Raw genomic sequence first — 20,748 nt, forward strand, 5'->3', positions numbered from 1 at the left:
ACATATATAGCAACGGACCAAACGTTCTTTGTGGGAGACTTCCCAGAGGGAGCGGTTCGCTCTCCTGCTGGGTTACAGGAGCTACACATTGCCAACTTGCGTACCCAACGCCTTCCAACTCCTGAGGATCTTCTGAACGCTCCTAAGGATGATTTTGCAAAGATTGATAAGTGTGTCGCCAAGAGGATCTTTGACAGCCTCAACGATACTTATTGGAGGAAAACCCTATCTTCACCGCGATGTGACCTCTTACAAGAAAGCCATACTTTATTTTCCGTATGGAAGTATCACTGCCCCGATCCCGACACCTTTCCTACCGCTAAATGGGCTCTACAAGCCTGCTATGAGGATTATTATCGAGATTGCGATTGGGAATGGTGGGGACTCCAACAGGAAGAACTTCAAGCCTGGGTTATACCATGTCTCAGTGAATCCACCAATTATTGGATCAAGTACCAGTACCTCGCCACAGTTTATTCTAAGGACCCGCGCGATTTGGCCTGGAATTTTTTGGAGACCTGAAAACTACGTCAACCCGAGACCCTGGCGCATGACTTGTAAAAACAACACACGACATGTCTTTGAATGTGTCATCAGTTTGGCCAGAAGACCCTGCCACGAGGTCCAAGGTTGGGAAAGCTACTGCAACCAACATTATGCCGATGAGTATGACACTCACTCTTCTGAAGTTACTTGGCGCAAAATCAATGGTACTTGGCGGAGGGCTATAGTGAGCGGAAAGACCTGCACCGATGCAATTCTGGGATACCATCTCCAGAAGCGCAAGAGCATTCTGGGTCTCCCAGTTCCGTTCATCCCAAATCCCCTGGTGGCCATCGCCGAAGGACATGCTTTCCGCAAGAATCTGTGTGATGGGCACACAGACCCAGGGTTTGATTGGGTTGGGCCTAACCTTTTGTATTCCAATCTCACCTGCCAAATCTCTAAGGAAATTTGGGAAAAATGTGGAAAAGGATCTGACCAACATGAATGTTATTGGTTCGAGACTTTGGGCTCAGCTATCGTGACCACCCTTACCGACGTCGTGGAAGGCGTTGCTAACGTTGTAGAGGGAGGCCTCCACATCGTCGGACAGTGGCTGCTAGATGCTCTGAGCCTGCTGTGGCCATACATCTTGGGCCTACTGGGCGTGGCCGTGGCTTTAATCGTTGGCAAAATTGTCTTGGAGGTGTGGCTGAAAGCACTATGTCATTGCGAAAAGAGGGGGTACCAACCCCTCCCCCCGAAGGAGGAGCCTGCTTCTGCATAAAAGAGAGCTGCCGTGTGCCTGCGAGCCATTCAATCCTCGCTGCAGTTGCCGACAGCACCGGAACCAAACGAACCACCATCGGACATCATGGAATCTAACTCTTCAACCAACACATCAAACCCCAACTCACTTTTTGCTCCAATTCAAGTGAGTACCCTTGAGCACTTAGGGGTTACCCTGGCCTGGGTACTCTACTGCCACACTGGTTCCTGGCCCAGGGGACATCCTATGAGGATCTTCGTTGCGCTACAAGGATATGTCAAGCTTATCCTACGACCCATCATCCTCCAGAAATGGGGGTTAGCTTCATCCCTCTTTGCTTGTTACCTGATGGGCCGTACCCGCATCAACTGGCGCAGGGGCGTTGTGGTCTGCCTATGGCTCGTCACCGACACCACAGCCCTGATACTGGAGTTGGTCGTTGGGGGTCGTCAAGCCACTCGAACCGCCCCACTTAAGATCCTCACAGCTATTCTAGAAGGGCTCTTCGCAGTATCTATCCTCGTCTACTTAGCGCGCCAAGCCTTGTCCATCAAAGGTCGGGGCAGGCGCATATGGCTGCAAAAGTGGATAGTTCTGGCTCTCTGGGCAACGGTTTGGGGGATCTTGGTGGTCCTTTACTGGCTTCAGGAAACCTCAGACCTAGCCATCGTTGTATGGATGATGACCTATGCTGCAATATTCCATGATTCCGCTCATGTCTATGATAGGGGCGAACCAGCTCCAGATCATGACATTCCGGTTCCTGTGATTAATTCTCCCTGGCTGGCAGCCCAAGCAGGCACACGAGCTTAAACCAGCTACACTCTCCGCTTTCGCTTTTGCATATTTGTTGTGTTATTGTTAATCCGAAACCCCTAATCGTGAAGTTACCTAGGTTGCTGTTTCTTCTCAGGCACCAACCTGCTGTGTGGGATGTGGGATCGCCGCAGAGTCCTATGGATTCATATGGGTTGCATCGTCCTCCCGCTGGTGTCACCGTTGCGTGAGCAGCCGTATCACCGATGTAACGGCAATTCTCTGCGCCACAGGGCAAGGAGATTTGCCTTACATAGCGGCCTCCACATCTCGATCCCTGGAACGGGTGCACAAAATAGTGTGGACCTCTGCCTTTGGCCAAGAAGACGACGACCTTATAACATCTCCAATGCACACGGGACTCCTGCTGCCCGTGATCCAGAAATTATGGGAGCACCAGCTTACTCGACAATGCCTGCCAACTCTACACCTTCTCGATGGACGAGTTGTGGCAGTGGGCGAGTACCTTCCACCAGCGTGTCCCGTGTCGCCGGATATGTTTATCGATGTCGGATGCCAAACCAGCAGTGCGACTCACAGAAAAGGTACCCAAACTGAGATTCTCAGTTCATCTCACCAAGCATGCCAGACAGAAGACACCCTCTTCGTGTCATCTCCTTCACCGGATCCGCCTTCAACCGATATGGATTTTCAGGATCTGCTGACTGAGTTGGAGGGATTCTGTGACAACCCACCGACACTGCCAGACTCTGAGATGGATCTGTCTTCGCTTCTGCAATTTTCCCTGGAGGACATTAGCCCTCCCGGATCAGCAGGATCTCCACTTCCTCCACAGTTGGACGCCGAGTGCTGGATTTCTCCGCCGTCCAATCTGACGGAGTATGAGGTTGTGGATACCTGGACACCATCATCATCTCCGGTTGCCTGCTACGAACAGGACATCTTGACTGCTGATTGCGGTGATGGACTTGACCTCTTTTGACCTCGGACTTTGTGTTTTCTGCGATGCACCGTCCGATCTCAAGGAGGGGGTGTCAAGAAAACTGGTATGAGGTTTGAGATCTATCCAGGTACACACAGAAAAAGGTGCATGAAAGCCTGAAGGAAATAAAGCAATCTTGTGTTTTGATTTATAATGATTGAGTGTTTTGATAATGATTAAGTTGAACATGGATGAATACAATAGGTAAAATGACTGTATGTAAGTAATCACTGAATGATTCACTGAATGATTCTGAAGTGTACGAATCATGATCTGTAATAACATGACAACAATGAAATGATTAAGGTTTGATGATTTATAATAAGTGAAAGAGGTGATTAATGCTTATGATTAATGCTTAATGGAAATCAGCACATAGTTTTTAATATTTGACTGTGTTTAAAAGTTAATCAGAGGAAAGCACATAGGTTTTAATGTTGAAAAGAAAAAGGGAAAAAGCAGAAGGGGAACTTGTGAGTTCCTGCTGTCGCAAGCAGTTCTGAACAGATGGCCAGATGCACAGGATGGGTGGGGCGGTATGGTTGGCTAAGAACAACGCTGAGGAAAGGACGGTACTTTCCATCCCAGCCAGCAGACAGGAGGGGCCGAAACCACGTAAACTAACACTCCCCATACACATATATGGCAGAGAACTGTATATAAGCAGACGGAAAAGGAGAAGTTCTTGTTCTTTGTCTGCGGCACCGAAGTAGAGCTAACACGAAGAAGCAGATCAAGGAAACAACAGCAGACCACACCCTGAAGCCACGGGAAAAGCTGAAGCTTCGTGCCGCCAAAGGGAGACAAGTTCCAATCGTCCAACCCGGGTTTCTGATTCGATCGTCGGTCTTGCCTCAACCCAAACATTGCAACAGACTTGGAGAAAGGACAAAGGTCCCGTAGGGATAAAAGAGTTGGGTTTTCAAAACAATTGAACCCTCTCTACTTTGCTTCTATTCTAAAGAGGATTTTCCACACAAAGGACAAAGATTCAGACCAAGGTTTTCGGACGTTCCTGTTGCTAAAGATCCACCACCAACTGGGTATGAGTTGAACTCGCTTCCTAAAAAGCTATCTCAGAATCTGTGACATAGGTTAGGGAAAGAGACAGGAGGGTATGATTATACATGTTGATCTTATTACACTGCTCTTGACTTGTATACAATTGATTATTGATTTGTATGTCACATATCCCTGCTTAAGCTTGCTTAATAAATTCTTACTCTAAAATTCTAATGAGGTTGGTGGACATTGGAATTAATTGAGTCATTTAATCATTTTTTAGTTCTTTTAATAAAGGTAAAACTAAGGTACATGGTTCTAGTAAAGAGGAGGCTTCATAATTTCCTTTGGCGAGAGTAAAATAATGACCCAGGGACTTACATCCAAGTCACTAAATTTAATCTAGCCGGTTCCAAGAGCAAGTTATATTTTAGAAAGCGAGCTACCGTTAACAGGAGTGGTTATTGGAATTACGCAGCGGTGAGGGCTACTCAGCTGACTGTTTCTTAACTGAAAAGGGTCGTAACTTCTGGATTGGAGGTAGTTAGAGCTAGACGAATCGCTTTCGACACCAGTTTAAATAGATTATCTCTTATAGATCTCTTTTAGGGTAATACCCAGGTCTTAGAGATTTTCCGGACCTGTTAGACAGAGAACTGGTCAGTAGTCAGCCCCGGAGGGTTGTGATGAAGTGGGCGGGGCTAGCTATTGCAGGATAACGGACAGGAGTGAAGTACACCCGAGTATGTGGGAGCCTTTTGACTTCTTTTCCTCAATCTGTCCTGAATTGGTAAGTTTCTCCCAGGTGAATCCTGACTTTCTTCAACATAGGTATGTGTGAAGTCAACAGCCTAAGAGAAGAGGAAGAGAAGTGAGGCTGTGAAGGAGGCGTTAGGAGGCAAAACAGAAGAGAAGGCAGAAAATGAGTCAGAAAAACTGTTATACTAATTGCACATTTTCAAATACATTGTGTGAGCAGTATCATAGTAATATTACCATGAATTATTCAAGTTAAGAATAGGCCCGGATTTAACCTGATGGGAGCTAGTAGTTTATTTCTTTCATGTGAAATAGATTTAGAGACTGGTCATCTTTAGCACTGATTTAATCCAATCAGTGGCCTCTACATCTCATCTTTACACTCTATCTTCCAACACGCTGTGATCCTGATATTACCTAATGTTACGTGAAGGAATTCCTTAGCACACCCACACAGAAACATTAGTGCACGTACTGTACCTTATTTTGTTTTTAACTCATCTGCCTTAGGGATGATTTGACTAAGAACTCAGATTCTCATGTTGACTTCTGCTAATAGGTTTGGCAATAACTGTGAATCACTATTATTGCACAAAAGGTAAAGTGATTATACACAGAGAAGGGCTTCTTTGTTTTAAATTCACCCTGAAGTCAATAAGAATGATATGACTACCTTCCAGTGCTAGCCTCTGCTGGCTTTAATAAAGTTACTGATTGTTGACTTCCACTCTTACCCTTTGCTTTTTTGCCCTCTCTATCATGCTATCTTCTTATCAATTTCTGTTTCTCTTTCTCTCTTTCTGTTTTTGTCTATCTCTCTCATTCTCGCTCTCTCTCTCTCTCTCTCACACACACACACACACCCATACACACACAGAAATAATAAACAGCAAAGTGATGGTCCCTTTGCTGTGTTGTTGAGAAGCAGACTGTATCAGTAGTCAGCTGAGTTGATCTTAAATCAGGAACAGGAAATGTGATCTGGGCCTCTGGTCGATCCAGAACACTATCCCTATTGTCAGAGCACTGCTGTGGCTCACACGGGGAAAACACTGCTGACTTTTAAAGGTTATCTCTTCTGGGAAAAAGGCTGGCATTACCTCTTACAATTGTGGAGCACAATTATGTGTACTGGATAAAATGTATAGTCTTAAGCTTGTTGATTTAAAAAAACAACAGCAGACGGGTGTCCACTGCCAGTGAAAGTACCATAAAATTGTATTTTCTGCAAATGGTTATTATACAACTGAAGAGTTGAATCACAAATGCTGAAAATAAATGATTTAACCTTGAGGTGGAAGATCCCTTTTCAGTATGACTAGTCATCCTTACAGAAAAGAGGAAAAACAGTCCGCAGACTAAAAAGCAAAACAAAAAATCTTTATAACACTAATGTACCACAACATTATGTCCAGCTACAGTTAAAGTAACTACATAAAATTGCAAATAGAAAGTGTTAATGGATGTCCTTCTGTTTTGGCCTTTAACACATTGTGCTGAAATCTACAATAACCGGACTTCAGCTGTGGATGGTTTGTTAAGGAGTCTCAATGCTTCTGAATAGTTTTGACATCTGATCAAACAGATCAGTGGCTGCTTCTCCTTGGTATGCAGGCGACAGCTGTAGGTTGTTTAATAGAAAGTAACAACCATATTTTTGACTAGCATAAGTTGGCCTTTACACTACTCATGCTGATAAAAGGTTAGATTTTTTGACACATCACAATAGCCTAAACCTTTGGGACATGCATACATTCACAATAATCAGATGTTTAGCTAATGATTTGGCACTAAACAGTTTAGTGAACTCCCCAATGTCTTCTGGCTTGACCGATAAGATAGGCTCTGTTTGCAAAAGAAGGCCCCTGATCAAATTTGACAGATTAGCTATATGAAGCTCTGAATACAGTATATGCCAATTAGCTGCAAAACACAATGACAATTATTGAGATAAATGAATTTATTATAAAATTTAGGCCTTTTGATTCACCCCACTCTATAAATCATCACACCAGTCCTTCAGTTTAGCTGTTACATGTAAAGAAAATGTACAAAATAAACATGACCATCTTGTTTCTTTAAAAATAACTCAAACCATGTGAAATGAAACTCAGCTTCATACCTCAAGACAAGTCAAAAGGATGCTCACTACACACAAACTTGTGATAAGAAAGATATAAATAGAATACCATTGTTACAACTAGTTAAGCTAAGGTGTGGCCAGTTGCTGACACTAACTGCGTAAAATTGCTAATTATGTTGAGTTGAAAATGCCTTTGTTCACCAGGTCAGAACATTATTTCTTCATAAAGTTATCTTTAGAAAAAGAAACATAGGATGATCACACAAATTTGTGACTTACAACACTGAAGTACAGTATAATATAAATGTGAATAGGAGTGCAGGTGGTCTTTATTCCTCTGGCATGGTGCTGATGAAAGTAATGTAACTCTATCTCTGCTACAGTATTAAGACTATGACCTCATCTGTGCCGAGGGAGAGAGCTAACCTGGTGAAATGGGAAACTTACACTGTGTGTGTGTGTGTGTGTGTTTGGACTTGATTGTCCACAGGCAAAAGAAAAAACAAGAAAGCTTCCAAAGAGTTGGACAGATGATTTCCTCTGATTATTGTGGAGCAGCACACCAGAACTAAAAAGCACAGACATTTCTGGAGTTTTACTACTGCTTTTTTTCACAAACAACAACTTTAACTGGTTTCTAAAACTTTCGTGCTAGAAAGGATACACAACCCTTGTATAATCTGCTTGTGCTTTGCAGTTTTCTTCCTTCTTACTAACATTTTGAACCAGTACACAAATCATGATATCCATGCTCACTTAACCCACAGCATGTCTGTGTGTCTTTCTTCTTACTTAATAAATGTAAATTATGAGCCAAGTTGTTCAAACCATTTGTATGTCTTATTTTCATCTGTGCTCTTGTTGCATGAAGTACTGCATCAGTACGCTGTGACATGGAAACAATCAGCCTGAGGCACTACTGAGTTGTGCTGCTATCGCTTTTATAGTGATCCTTAGCTAGTTTTCATGGCTCTGGTGTCTCATGGCAATATCCAATAGGTTCTCTATTGCATATTACTCCAGCCATGCTTATCAATCACTTTAGCATAGTGATACCAGTGATCATTAAACCAGGTACTGGTTTAACAAACTTCTCACAATGTGGACAGGTGGAAGGTCATATTGGAAAATGAAATTAGCATCAACATGAAAATTGTCAGGAGAGGAAAGTGTGCAATGTAGATGGCAAACAGCTACACTGTCTCTGAATTTAATATAACACAGGAGTAGACAACATGGCTAACTAAATCATGACTCAAAATCTTGGACCATGATTTGCAAAGGAAATGAGCAACAATACAATCATTTTTCTCCTTACAGTGGGTAAAATGTTTAAGAGGTCATCCCTGGTTCTAGAAGGGATTAGCAAGAGAAATATGCATATCCAAAAGTTGTCCTTCCACTTAACTTTACATTGGATACAGCACCCTGAAACCTCAGCTTCTTAATCAATGACTCATGTGGAGCATGTCAGTGACAGTCTGTTGGGTACCTATTAAGACAGCTGTCTTCCCATGATTGATTGGGCCATAGCACAACATTATTGTTTTTTAAAAATGATTTTATAGGAATTATAGTACTTTCTGAGAAGCTGTTAAACACAGCTATCAAATTATCAAAATAAAAACCTATATCTATGGCTTTCAATTCAAGTAATGTTCTAAAAGAACTTTTCAGTGATATTCTGAAACACTGGTTGGCTATGACTGAGGAAACAGTACTATTCAAAATTACATCCCCTGATTGTGCTTACAATTACCATTATTGCACAACAGAGCACTACATAGACATAAAAACTTCATAATTTGTGAACAACTATTGGTAAGTCATTTCTTGCAGTTGTTAAGTCAGTTGTGACATATATGCTACAAATCTAAAGCCTGTCTGTACATGTCCTCTTTATAAGACAAACAAATAGTACAAAATGACTCCAGCTGATTTAGCGTTTAGAGCTCAGCTTACATTTAAATTCCCATTTCCCACTCTTCACGGGAAGCCGGTAATGTAGTTGGCACGCTGATGACAGCAAAACAGCCCACTACTAGTGGGCTTTTTTTTTTTTTTTTTTTTCACAGGAAGTCTTAGAAAGTTGTTTACCGGGCATGTTAGCGTGTATACAATGCCTACCTTTCAGGCTGTGAAGTTCAGAAGCGACACATTTTTAAAATAAGGTCGCCTGGAAAGCCGGTGGAAATCAGACTGCAGTTGTACACGTCGTCTGTGAACGTGTCCTTGTCATCCTCGACGACGGACGTTGTTCTTAACGAACCGGTCGTTATAGTAACAGTTAGCGGACGGTTTACTGCGCCGTTCAAAGCGCCAAAGCGCGCGCCGCTGTTACTGCAGCGCGAGGAGCTCCTGCTACAGAAACAATTACTATCCACCGACACAGAGCGCTGCTGTGCATTTATGTGCCTCTTCCTCGCTCGCTCTGACAGCCTGTCGGCGGCGAAACTGCTCATAAACCCCGCTGGAACGTCTCACTTTCATCTGCGAGAGCTGCTGGTGTTAGGGCTCCATCTGCTGCTGACTCGTCTGGGTGAGGATGCGCATTGCGCGCGCGCCAGCGCGAGCGTGGGTGTGTTCACCTTTGTCTCACATCTGGCTGAGAAGTGGATGCATTGAATCCTGCCTAACAAGATATTCTAGCTCTAATTATAAATATCTATTAATAGTACTGATATCTCTCCACTTGTGGAAATTTACAGCAAAACCTAAAGCGCAGAATAGACCTTATATTCTAAGTTGATTTATTATAAAGAAATCCGTAAATTAAAAGTTTTTATGTAGTGTAATATAAATTCACCTGTCCATTCAAGTGATTTTTTTTTTGTTTGCAATTAAACTAAAAAAAAAAATTTCAGCCTACAGAAAAATCGCTGCATAGAATTAATGAGATACTGATTGATTGAATTGACAAAATAGGGCGGGAAATTGTGTACTTTTCCAAGCTGCATAATCTTTGTTGTACTCTAATTTACTGAAAATATATTCATGTCAAACCACAATTTAAATGTATGCATTTCTGTTGTAATTGTAACCAGTAAGTACAAGTTGTTATTATGCAAATATGATCTCGACGAGTTTATTGTGTTGTGTTTTAGTATACAGTGACTTATTAAATAAAACAATGAAGGGTCATATTCATAAATATTTAAACTCCGAAGAGCTGCTTTGAGTGACAACAAATCTGTAAGTTCGTAGTTCTCATTGAAACCAAATTAGTGAATTTTTGTAAACGAGGAAGATATTCAAAATGCACCTTATTACCTAAAAAAAACTATCCCTGTTTGGATTCAGAAGAAGATTTTAAAGTAGTTTGAGTCAATTCTGGAGAGGAGAAAGATGGGATTAAGAGAAGAGGGAGTAGGGATGTACTTAGAACAATGTCTGCAATGGTTATAAGAAGTAAGAGAAATTAGATTATGAATCTTTTAGAGACATTTGACACAGTGTGATACAGCTAGATGTCTTCTATAAGTGAGAACACAGAGCAAATCTAAAGATAAAACAAATGTGAATAACATATTGTAATAAATTAAAAAATTAAATAGTTGTACAAATAAGACGAAGCACAAAAACACATATATGTGTTACAGGCATAAGCATTTTTGTAATTTATATTTGGTATAATAGTGCAAAACTAGATATAAGTGAATTAGGAACTTTGACCAAATATTTTATTCACTTTTTTTTAGATCTGGGGTGATACTCTTGTAGCACTTTATTGTAAAAAAAAAAAAAAAAAAAAAAGCTCTAAAAATGAGTTTGTTAACAAAACAATCTCTGAGAATAGAAATCTAAAAGTTAACTTACAAATTTAGCACTTAGTAGAGATGTATCATAAAAACCTGCCATTCTTTTTGATCCAAAAAAATACTAATGAAACATTTAGGTGATCAAGTACAAAAAGCAGCAACAAAGAAAATAAACTAATAAATACACTCAGATGTTTTCTTGGCACTTTTGTCTGTCTTTCTTGTAGCAAAATGGGGGTTTTTTTCAGTTTCTTATCTGTTTGGTCATTAGATCCACCATTGATGGCAAGCCCTGTTCAGTTTCTGCAATGAAAATGTGAATGCTATTATTGGATATCACTGGTAGTCATATTAAATAAACAGGAAAACACATTTGCATGCACCTCAGTCACCCTCCCAAGTATGCAAAAATACCAGTTCTGGGAGGGAAAATCTGAAAATGAAACAATGAGTCACTGGTGACAATCCACAGATCTTTACAAAAATAACTCTGGCTTGCAATGACTGAAGTAAACCCAATTACTAACTTTAGACTTTGATTAATGAGCAAATTAAGTGTCTTAGTTTGGAGTCTCTCAATTCACCATAACAATAACACTTGGATAATACTTGGATTGTACTTATGCAAAACTGCTTTGAAATAAAAGGTGTTTTATAACCCTGTTTAAATCTAATATATTATTATTATTATTATTATTATTATTGACTGGTGGCACTGGGTTTTATCTGGGATATTAAAGTAAACACAAATACACCCCACACTTTGAAGATTTCTGTAGATTAAGAATTTGCACATTAAATACATTGAAATTTGTGATTGTAATGCATGTTAACATGTTCAACCGGGCAGCCCTTATGTTTAGAATTGAAACCTATGGGAAATAGGGAAAACACTATGGCACCAGATGGAATAACGTTACAGAGAGTGATGAGAAGACAGCAACAGACTGCCCAAAAATGTAAATATGGCCATTAAAATAATTTGGTAAACCACAGGGGCCTGTGCGAAATTAGTCAAGCCAAGAGGACAGCCTCAAATTCTAAGATCCATCCAAGCTTTTTATTTGTCGTTTATCCTCCACTAACTTCAATAAATTGCATTTTAATTTGAAGATCTGACCATCATGTGAACCCTCTGGACAAGAAGGTTCTGTTTTCAATCACATGTGCTTATAAAGTCGGGCACAGACACCCGTCCAAGAAAACCTATTTCCACTCAATTTTCCATTCTCACATGTTCTCCTCCAAATTGAGATTTTATTAGGTCTCAGAGTCATCACCCTGCCTGTGGCCAAAACCAAACTGCCAAAGATAAGCCGATCTCTGTGAATGCCGCTTTTAAAAGCCAACAAAGTAGACATTTTTTTCATGTGACCCAGACTTGGTCCTGGCCTACTGAGGCAGTCAGTAGGTTTTTATTGCTGCCGAGATAAAATGTTTACCTAAGGGGAAATTTGTGGGATGGGTTAAAAAAAAAAAAAAAAAGTAAGAAGAAGTTACTATCAACAACAGAGTATGTTTTCCCCTGTACTCTTGGCAGGCCATCTCACAGTCACAGGGTTGACTGTGGCCTGAACAATTTGAGATACGTTCAAGCAAATTGAATTTCATAACATTCCACTTTAAACTCCACATTCTTGACACAGTGCTTCTCCCAGCAGCAGATGTAGAGAGTGCCTGGAAACGATTGCCTCTGAAATTATGGCATGCTTCCCCGAAATTAGACAGTTTAGCATCGTTGCTTGAAAAATTAAACAGCGCAACTAAAAATTAATGTGCTTATTTATTGTGGTTTCATGAGCCATAACTAACATATTATTCATGTGAATCATGTCAAAACAAGACCATGCATTTACAACATAATTAGCAGCAAAATCAAAAAATATTATGCACAATTATATTAAATTATTATCGGTCAGCGTGGACGTGAGTCTGAAGGACTTATTAAGCAGGCTTGCAGTGCCTTAAAAAAATATCTACAGCATTTCAGATGTGCTCACATTACAATCACAGATTTTATAGTGCATTTTATTGTGAAAGCAACTGTGAAGTGGAAGAAAGATTGTACTAAAAGCTGAAAAGTGTGGCATGCATTTGCAATAAGCCACAACACTAGAGAACCCCACTATGTTGTAATATCAGCAGGAGTATTTTGTTGTTTCCCATGTCCTTCACAAGTTTTGTAGCAAATTTCAGATTTATTTAAACAATGGTTTTCTTCTTGCTGCTCTGCCATTAAGCTTAGATTTGTGGAGTGCAGAACTGAAAGTTGTTCTGTTCACATATTCTCCCCGCTGAGTTGCGTATCACTGCAGCTTTTCCAGTCGCCATGAGCGTCTTGGCTGTTTCTCTGTTTATTGCTGACCTGATCAGTTTAGTTACCTGACGGATGTACAAAATTAATATTTCCATCCACCACTAAAACACAACTATGAACAGATTTACCCCTGTTTGCTCCATTTTACAAAGAAAATGCTGTTTCTGCACATTGATTTTGTTTCTGCAACATCACAACTGAAAAAATAACCAAGATGAACCATTTGCACTGAATCAAACAAAGCTTTCTTTGTGTTTCAGTTCGGCCTGTTAAATTCTTGCAAGTTTTAGAAACTTCTAATTTGCACATGGTCTAAGTGTAGACTAAAGTTTTATGATTTAAAGGCACATTGACTCATGTTTAAATGAGGTTTGAACATAGAAACAATGTTCAAATCAAGTCTGTTCTTCAGTGGGTGAGCTGTATTTATTAATTACTTCCAGGGAAAATTGTTAGACATGCTTTTTTTTTTAGATTCAAGAAGTAAAAAAATGCACTCTAGAATATTTAGATTTTTATTTGTACAGAAGTTTGAATCTATGTATCACTTTCCTTCAATTTATGAACTAATTTCTTTTGTAACATGACATGTCATGACATTCCAGTTTGCGGCTATGACGTGATTAAATATAAAAAAGGCGCAGGGGGTGTGTCCTCTGGTATGTCATGATCGGAAGTCAATGACAAATCCCCTAGAAAGAGTTTAAATTAAGGGGCTTCAACACATCTTTTCACCTTGCATTTAATGAGAATTTAATCGCCAGGTTGTTGGAGAAAAAATATATTGTGGTTGACTCTCAAAGCAGTTTGATTCCCTGATAAATTTCCAAAAGCAGAGAAATGACAGATGTTCCCTAATGTGGGTAGAACTCCAAGGTGGAGGCTTGTGGCCAGTGGGGCTCACTGCTCTTCCAGTCACAGGAAGCCGGTAGGAATGAGAAGAATGCAGTCAGGCAATACGGTGATGGAGGGAGCAGCAGTTGCAGGGCAGATTGCCAGAAAAACAAAAAATACTCGAGGAAAAGATATGGTGAGAATGAAAATTATTAAGGCATAGGGCAGGAAGGTGTGGGGGGGTGGAACATTTACCAAATTATATAAGAAAATAAGATTCAAAATCAGGTAGATGAAAACTCTCATCTACATGAAGTTGTGTTTGGATGTTGTGGGTGGAAATGGTAAAACTCTACTTCTTGATAACAGCTGTTTAGGGCGGAAAACTTGCATTATGTCGGAGGGGTCAATGAGTGAAATGACACAGCAGATCACTGGGATGTGTGTGGAATGTGTGGAGTTATCAGTCGGACAGATTTCCTGGCAACCAGTGGAAGCCAGAGACCTATAAACAAGAATGTGCTTTTTTAACGTCCAGGGGGTCACCCTATCGCGCAGACACATATATTCACTCTGGAAAGTGGAAATAACATGGACATTTACAGCAGGTACAAACATTGTGAAACTGAAAAGCTTTGATGTGCCTGTTTTTACTTTTTCCCCTTCTCTGTTCTGATCATTTTATTTTCAAGTTAAAAGACTATTCCACTCAAATTGACCTAATTTTTAAAAACAACAACAACAAAAAAAACACTAATTTTAGCAGCATCTTGAAGCATTTTAGGCTGATTTCTGTTGTTGAGATCATCAAGGTATTATTGGTTGTCAGCTACATCAGAATGATTTTCAACACAGTATTAAGTAAACTTAGGGCTTGGACAAACAACTTTTGGGGATACACACTGACTCTAACGGGTGGAGTTTTAGTAAATTGGATTTGCTTCTTTCAAATTCTATCAGAACTTATTGGATTTGTGTCATGGGAGGCTTGAAATTGGGTAGCATGGCTCTGACTCTGTTATATTCTTTGAACTACTGGAAAGCTTTGTTTTTGTGAGCAACTGCTGTTGTACTTTTGGTGACTTGGGTGGGAACTATAACGGTAAAGAATGTGTTGAATGTCAGTATAGGCGAGGTTTCCCAGCAGGACCATCACATTAAATGAGAGCTGTTTTAAGTTAAGCAACAAGGTGAAGGTGATGGATTTAAAGGCAAAACAGTAGTCAGAAGGCTGCAGACATGGGGTAATTATATGCAGTATTGATCCAACTGAAGGAGCAAAGAAACAAACAGCACTGCTGGAGAAAGGAAGCCAAATAAATCATTGAACACAGACTAATCTAAAACTTGGCAGATAGGAGTCAGGAAAAGAGGCCGACACAAAGGTCTGGCAGTGAGCAAAGGAAGCCTGGCAGAATGTAAGCTGAGGAAACTAAAGCCATATAAACAACAGGTGAGTGGAAGTCAGTAAACAAAGGTCAGGCGTGTTGACAGCGAGGGTAAAAAGGGACTCAAGTAACTCGGAAAAAGTTCACAATGTAAAACAGGAAGCAACGAAAATCAAAATAAACTGAAGCAGGAAAATACTATCTGAACACAGAGAAGCAGAAGAACAAAAGGTATGATTGTAATAAGATTTGTAACAATAAGTAGCATATACTGTATTAACACGATTCAAAACTGTAAAAACAAACTTAAAGCAATTTATTTTACCTGCCAGTTTTTCTAATTATTGTGTTGGTTAGGATGTTTAGTCACTGCCAATTCAAAAAAGCCCTGACATAACATTTTATTTTATTTTTTTGCATCATTTTCATATCATAAGCTAATATTTGTCAAGTAACTTCACGTTTCACAAAACCCATTTGACTGGTCTAATGACAAAGTACATGTTATGCTCCAAATACCTACACGATATGGTAGGTTACCTTAATAAACTGCCCAAAAGTCTGAGATAAAACATTTTTCAAAAAAGTACTGTTGTTCAGAATGTGAATGTTCAGATAACTCTTGTTAATGCATTTTTCTTAAAGAATATTCCTTAAGGTGCTGTTATTATGATGAAAATGGTGAAGTGAAATTAACTAGGAGAGCGTTCTAGTTATTTTAGGGTTTATGTTGTGAAATTAGTTGAAGTTTAATAAAGAGCCCAGTTTGAGAGAAATGCTACAGCTAACATGATCAAATTACTATAAGCCACTCTGTCCATGTCTCAGGCTCATATATTGCACATACTCTTTCACAGTAGATTATGCTCAGCTGTGACAGAGTTTTAAACTGTGGACAGATTTTCCAGATTACTTTCACCAAAGCTCAGATGAGATAGACATTTCTCAATTCCCAAGTCAAGCTATACGTCTTTGGAACATGAATGCAAGTCATAAACCACTAAAACAGGAGCTTTAGAGGTTTAAATGCAAACTTTAAATAAGTCTTGAGTCTTACAAGGAAAGTCACAAGTGTATAAAGCTCAAATTGAATTCTGTCCATATGACTTTAGAGCACAACTCCAAGTTAAGTGATTGGTTGTTAGAGTGGATTTAGTCTGTAAGTGTGAGTAAATCTTTAGGGTTTGAGTCAAATCCCAAATCTTTAAAGTTCACATCAAGTCTGGATTCTTGAATTTTTAAGATGAATTGATGTTTTGTTTCTAAAGTTTGTCCACATCAAGTCTTCAGTCTTCATAGTTCAAGTTCATGTCAAGTCTTAAGTCTTCAAGAGGTAGTTCAGGTCTGAGACTGAAGTCTTTAGAAAATCAGTCTATGTCAACATTTAGAATGCAAATCAAAGTGAAGTCCGTACTAGAGTCTTTGAATAAACTAGTCAAGTCAAGTGAAGTACAGAGCAGTTACAGCACGAGTCGAAATTCAGTCTTTTGAGTGGCATTTCAAGTCAATTTAGTAATGCTTGGAAGCATCAATTAACGCATCTGTTTGTGGAACTGTGACTTACAGCAAAGTCTCAGACATCTCTGTCAGAAATTCACAAGCAAAATCACATGAAGTTTTCATTTTCACTGTGGGATAAAACTTATGGCATAGAAATAGTTAAAAACCGAAAGACCCTCTCCTTGCCTAAATGCATAAAGCAGAAATGTTTCTTTCTTTCTTTCATCACTAGAACGCTGCATGGTAAAAAAGAAAAACCCAAACAAACCGAAAAAAATCTAGAGTATGTTTAGGTAGGTCTCACTAAGCTCAGCGTAGCAGCTGCATGCTGACTTTGAACCTTAAAGGTGCTGGAGGTTGTGAATAGCAGTGGGAAACCTCTTCAGGCTTTCTGCTCCCAGCTTGAAAGCAAAGATTAACCACAGAGAGGAGTGATAGTGCCTAAAGCGCCCGTCTGGTTTCTCTGGAAAGTGACTGTGATGTTGGAAAGTGCTGCTTTACGACGCCTTCACTCTCCAGTGACAGCTTGTGTGGAAAAAGTATACGAAGCACATGAGCGCAGAACAATGTGTGCAGATATGAAAGGTTTAAGATGTGGTATTTAATACATCAGCGGCGCAAAAGTCTCAACAGTGCGAGATTTCACTCAGGCTGCTATAAATTTAGCATTCAGGTTAAGGATGGTGAAATATCCTCATATCCACCAGGGGTCAAAGTGAAGAAAAAAGTAAAGGAAATCAAATATCTTTGATACAAGGGCTGTTCCTGCTTTAATCCACTTACTGTAAAGCTCTTCAAGGTCATACTGATAACCAAGTTATTGAAACCAAAGATTTACAAGTTACAACCTGATAAAATGTCATTTTTTGGAGGGTCTTCCTTATTATGACCTTACTTCAGTTTGCAACCTTTCCTGATATTTGCAACATTCACCTGATTACAGCAGACACAATGACCAGTGAGGCAATTTACTTCAGTTTGCTAGACCAGATTACATTATAAGCACAAATTGCTAATAGATCAAAAGCTGCTAATTCATTTTGGTAAAAAAAATTAAACAAAAAAATAAACTAAATTCAAAAATCTTAACATTGTGGTGTGTTATTCAGTTCAGCCTCTTTTGTCATTTTGTATCTCCTGTTACCCCTAAATAAAATCCAGACGTGTATCATTTAGTATCTGTCGGGTGAGCAAACAGCATCACACAAACCAGAGATGCTTAATGAGCATCCCAAAATGGAAAGAGTCACCATGTTTACAATGTTTGTGTGAACCTGCAGGCCTCAATGTCCAGTTACTTTGCTGCTGCAATAATGTTGAACAGTTTTCGTTGTGAGGACGGTGGAACTGTGGTCTGAGAATGAAAAAAAGCACGAGTTGCTCTCTCTCAACTTCAGCATTTAGCAGTCAAACAAACATGAGGTCTGATGAGTTATTTTACTGAGAGAAATACAAAACACTCGAGATTATAATGTTTCCCATTCAGTTTGCCTGCCCAGACTGATCTTTAATTTTTCCTTACTTCCCTGGAAATGGTTCAAACTTTTTATGAAGTGGGTTCTCCTAAAAGCTGCAACTATCAATTACTTGTATTACCAGCTAAAATGGCCGAAATGCCAAAGATAAAATCTGCAAATATTTTTGCTTCATTCAACCCCAATAAAAACAGAAAATGTATGACCACACGAAACAGCACGTTTTACGAGTTTTGAAATATGTCAAAGCACAAACTTCCCAAACTAAACAAAACATGCTATTATTGCTAGTCCCTGATTTTTGTAATGGACACGGAACACAAGTTTGATTTATGGGCTATGAAACCTCATAAACTTGCCTAAAATTAGAGCAACATAGGAGAACAAAAATAAAGCAAAAAAAAGTTTGATGTAACGGGACAAAACGTTGGCAGCAGAGGTTTTGTGCAGGAACCTTTATGTAGCGTACGGACAAACCAGGAAGAGGAGACGAAGAGCAAAACATAACGTACAGCAAACACACTTTTATGACGTTTTTTTCTTATTATGTACCCTTGGACAAAATGCATTGCATATAAGGAACTGCATTTAATATTTGAGAAACCAGTGCTTAATAAGTGTGAGCTGCACTGACTGATGCATTTAAAATACAATTCTAGAGGTTCTCAATGGGAAAGCGACTTAATTACACTGACTGTCAACACAACTCCTTCCCACTTCATCTCTACCTCACTGCCTATCTAACCCCTTGTTTCAGTAGACTCAAGTTTTGTTTCTTGTTTTTCTTGACTCTCTTACTACTTTTTGTGGACATACTTGCTCCCCAGGGTGGGTGTTTCTGCTTCCAATTTTCTACTCTTACCCATCCTGGGAAACGGCACTTACAAAATCCAAAGAAATGAAACCAGAAAAAAAGAGAAGCACGTGTGTCTATTACTCACCACAATCTTTGCTTCTTTTTTTCTTTCTTTCTTTCTTTCTTTCTTTCTTTCTTTCTTTCTTTCTTTCTTTCTTTCCCCACTTAGCATATCTGTGTAATTTCTATGGCATTTGCATTAGCCGCAAAACTGAGTCCAGAATAAACCAGCGCTTCTCCCAAGATGAACAGAACCAAAGCTGACTGCTTCCCAGGAGGATAAGTGAAGATGAGTCTTAAAACAACAATCTTACCAGCAATACAAAATTTGAAAAGAAAAACAAAAACTGCCCATACTTTGTGAAGTCTTCACAAAACACACTACGCCCACTAAAATTCTGCTTGGCTTTCACACTGTGCACCTTTCTGTCCTTTAGCAAATAAAACCATTAGATGAGAACTGAGATCAAAATCCTACCGGTCCAGGGAGAGCTTCCTCCGTTGTCCGACAGCAGTCCAGTCAATCAGCGAGGCAGCAGCAGGACGTCCCGGTGTGTGCTTGGGGAGAAGATATCTCTGCTTTGACAGGGGAGTGGTGCTGCAGAGCTGGAGTGCACTGACGAAAGGAGTCACACAGACAAACTGCTTGACACTACGAGCGCCCTCTAACTTTTCAGTGTCTTGTACTTTCAACTCACTTTCTCTCTCTCTCTCTCTTTCTCAAACACACATGTTTAATCACATCCCCTTTATGTTCTCTTTCACAGAAGACACTCTGCCCTATCATCCGCCCGTCAAACTTTCTGCCGGTGCTGTCCTTGCGGTAGAAGCTCTGTGAAAGGGAAGGAGGGAGGTGGTGGGGGGCGGAGGGTTACAGGGCTGGGATGACTGTGGGTGCGTGCACGCGAGAAAGAGAGCGCGACTGACTGTGCAGTCACTTGTGTGTCTGCTGAAAGACAATTGCAGGAAGTGTTGTTTCAGGATGAACAAAGTATAGAAGACAGCAATGCAAAAAACATGCATCGAGATAAAAAGGATTTGATTCAGTGCTTTAACAATCTCTAGTGCTTCTATTTATTGGATTTAAATGGTTGAAAGTATAGTGATGCAAAAGTTCTATTGATGCATATTATTCTGACACTTTATCAAGATTTACATAAGTTTTTTTTTTTCTTTTTGGTGACAGATGTCTTTTTGTGTGTTGTTGATTTTTTTCAGTTTTTCGACTTCAATTAACAGAGCGTCACATTTCATTATGCTTGCAATGCATAATGAACATTGTCTTCAGATTGCTGACCAGACTCCGTCAAGAGATTTCATAAGCATATATGAGAAAGCAGGGTTACACAGTGGTGCAGTTGGTAGCCCTGTTGCCTGGTAGCAAGAAGATCCTAGGTTCAAATCCAGACTTGGGGTCTTTCTGCATGGCGTTTGCGTGTTCTTCCTGTACATTTTTGGTTTTTCTCTGCGCAAAAATTGGTCTCTCTAAATTGTTCTTAGGTGTGGCTATGTTGCCCTGCAACCCTAATCCTGATTTTATATGATAGACTAAATGAAAGCGTCACATAGTTGAGAAGTAAGAGGGCAGAGATAATTGTGGACAATTTTAAAAACTTTCCCTGAAGGAAAGAGTGCTTACCAAGACTTGGCCATACCATTCTGAAAAATCGGGCAAGTATTTTCAGAAAAGCAACCAAGAAGCCTAAGTTAGAAGTAGGAAAAGCTAACGAATGGCCTAATAAAAGTTCAGACTTAAATACGAAGC

General features: G+C 39.8%; 1 protein-coding gene across 4 annotated transcripts in view; it reads right to left on the bottom strand.

The window, feature by feature from the left end:
• The window catches only part of LOC114135095 (histone deacetylase 7-like), a 68,550-nt gene extending 48,729 nt beyond the window's left edge, over positions 1-19,821 (bottom strand). Inside the window, exons 1-2 of one of the 4 annotated variants that reach the window (XM_028002039.1) lie at positions 19,462-19,820; positions 4,745-4,864 (exon numbers count right to left, since the gene is read on the bottom strand). The gene's annotated coding sequence lies outside the window, so the exon portion shown is untranslated. Of the gene's footprint in view, positions 1-4,739; positions 4,865-8,982; positions 9,340-19,461 lie in introns of those variants that run through there. The other 3 variants (XM_028002040.1, XM_028002041.1, XM_028002042.1) reach the window with 3 other exon arrangements.
• Between the last annotated feature and the right edge of the window lie 927 nt (positions 19,822-20,748).

This window comes from Xiphophorus couchianus, chromosome 20, assembly GCF_001444195.1.
Source record: "Xiphophorus couchianus chromosome 20, X_couchianus-1.0, whole genome shotgun sequence".
NCBI classification, from domain to species: domain Eukaryota; kingdom Metazoa; phylum Chordata; class Actinopteri; order Cyprinodontiformes; family Poeciliidae; genus Xiphophorus; species Xiphophorus couchianus.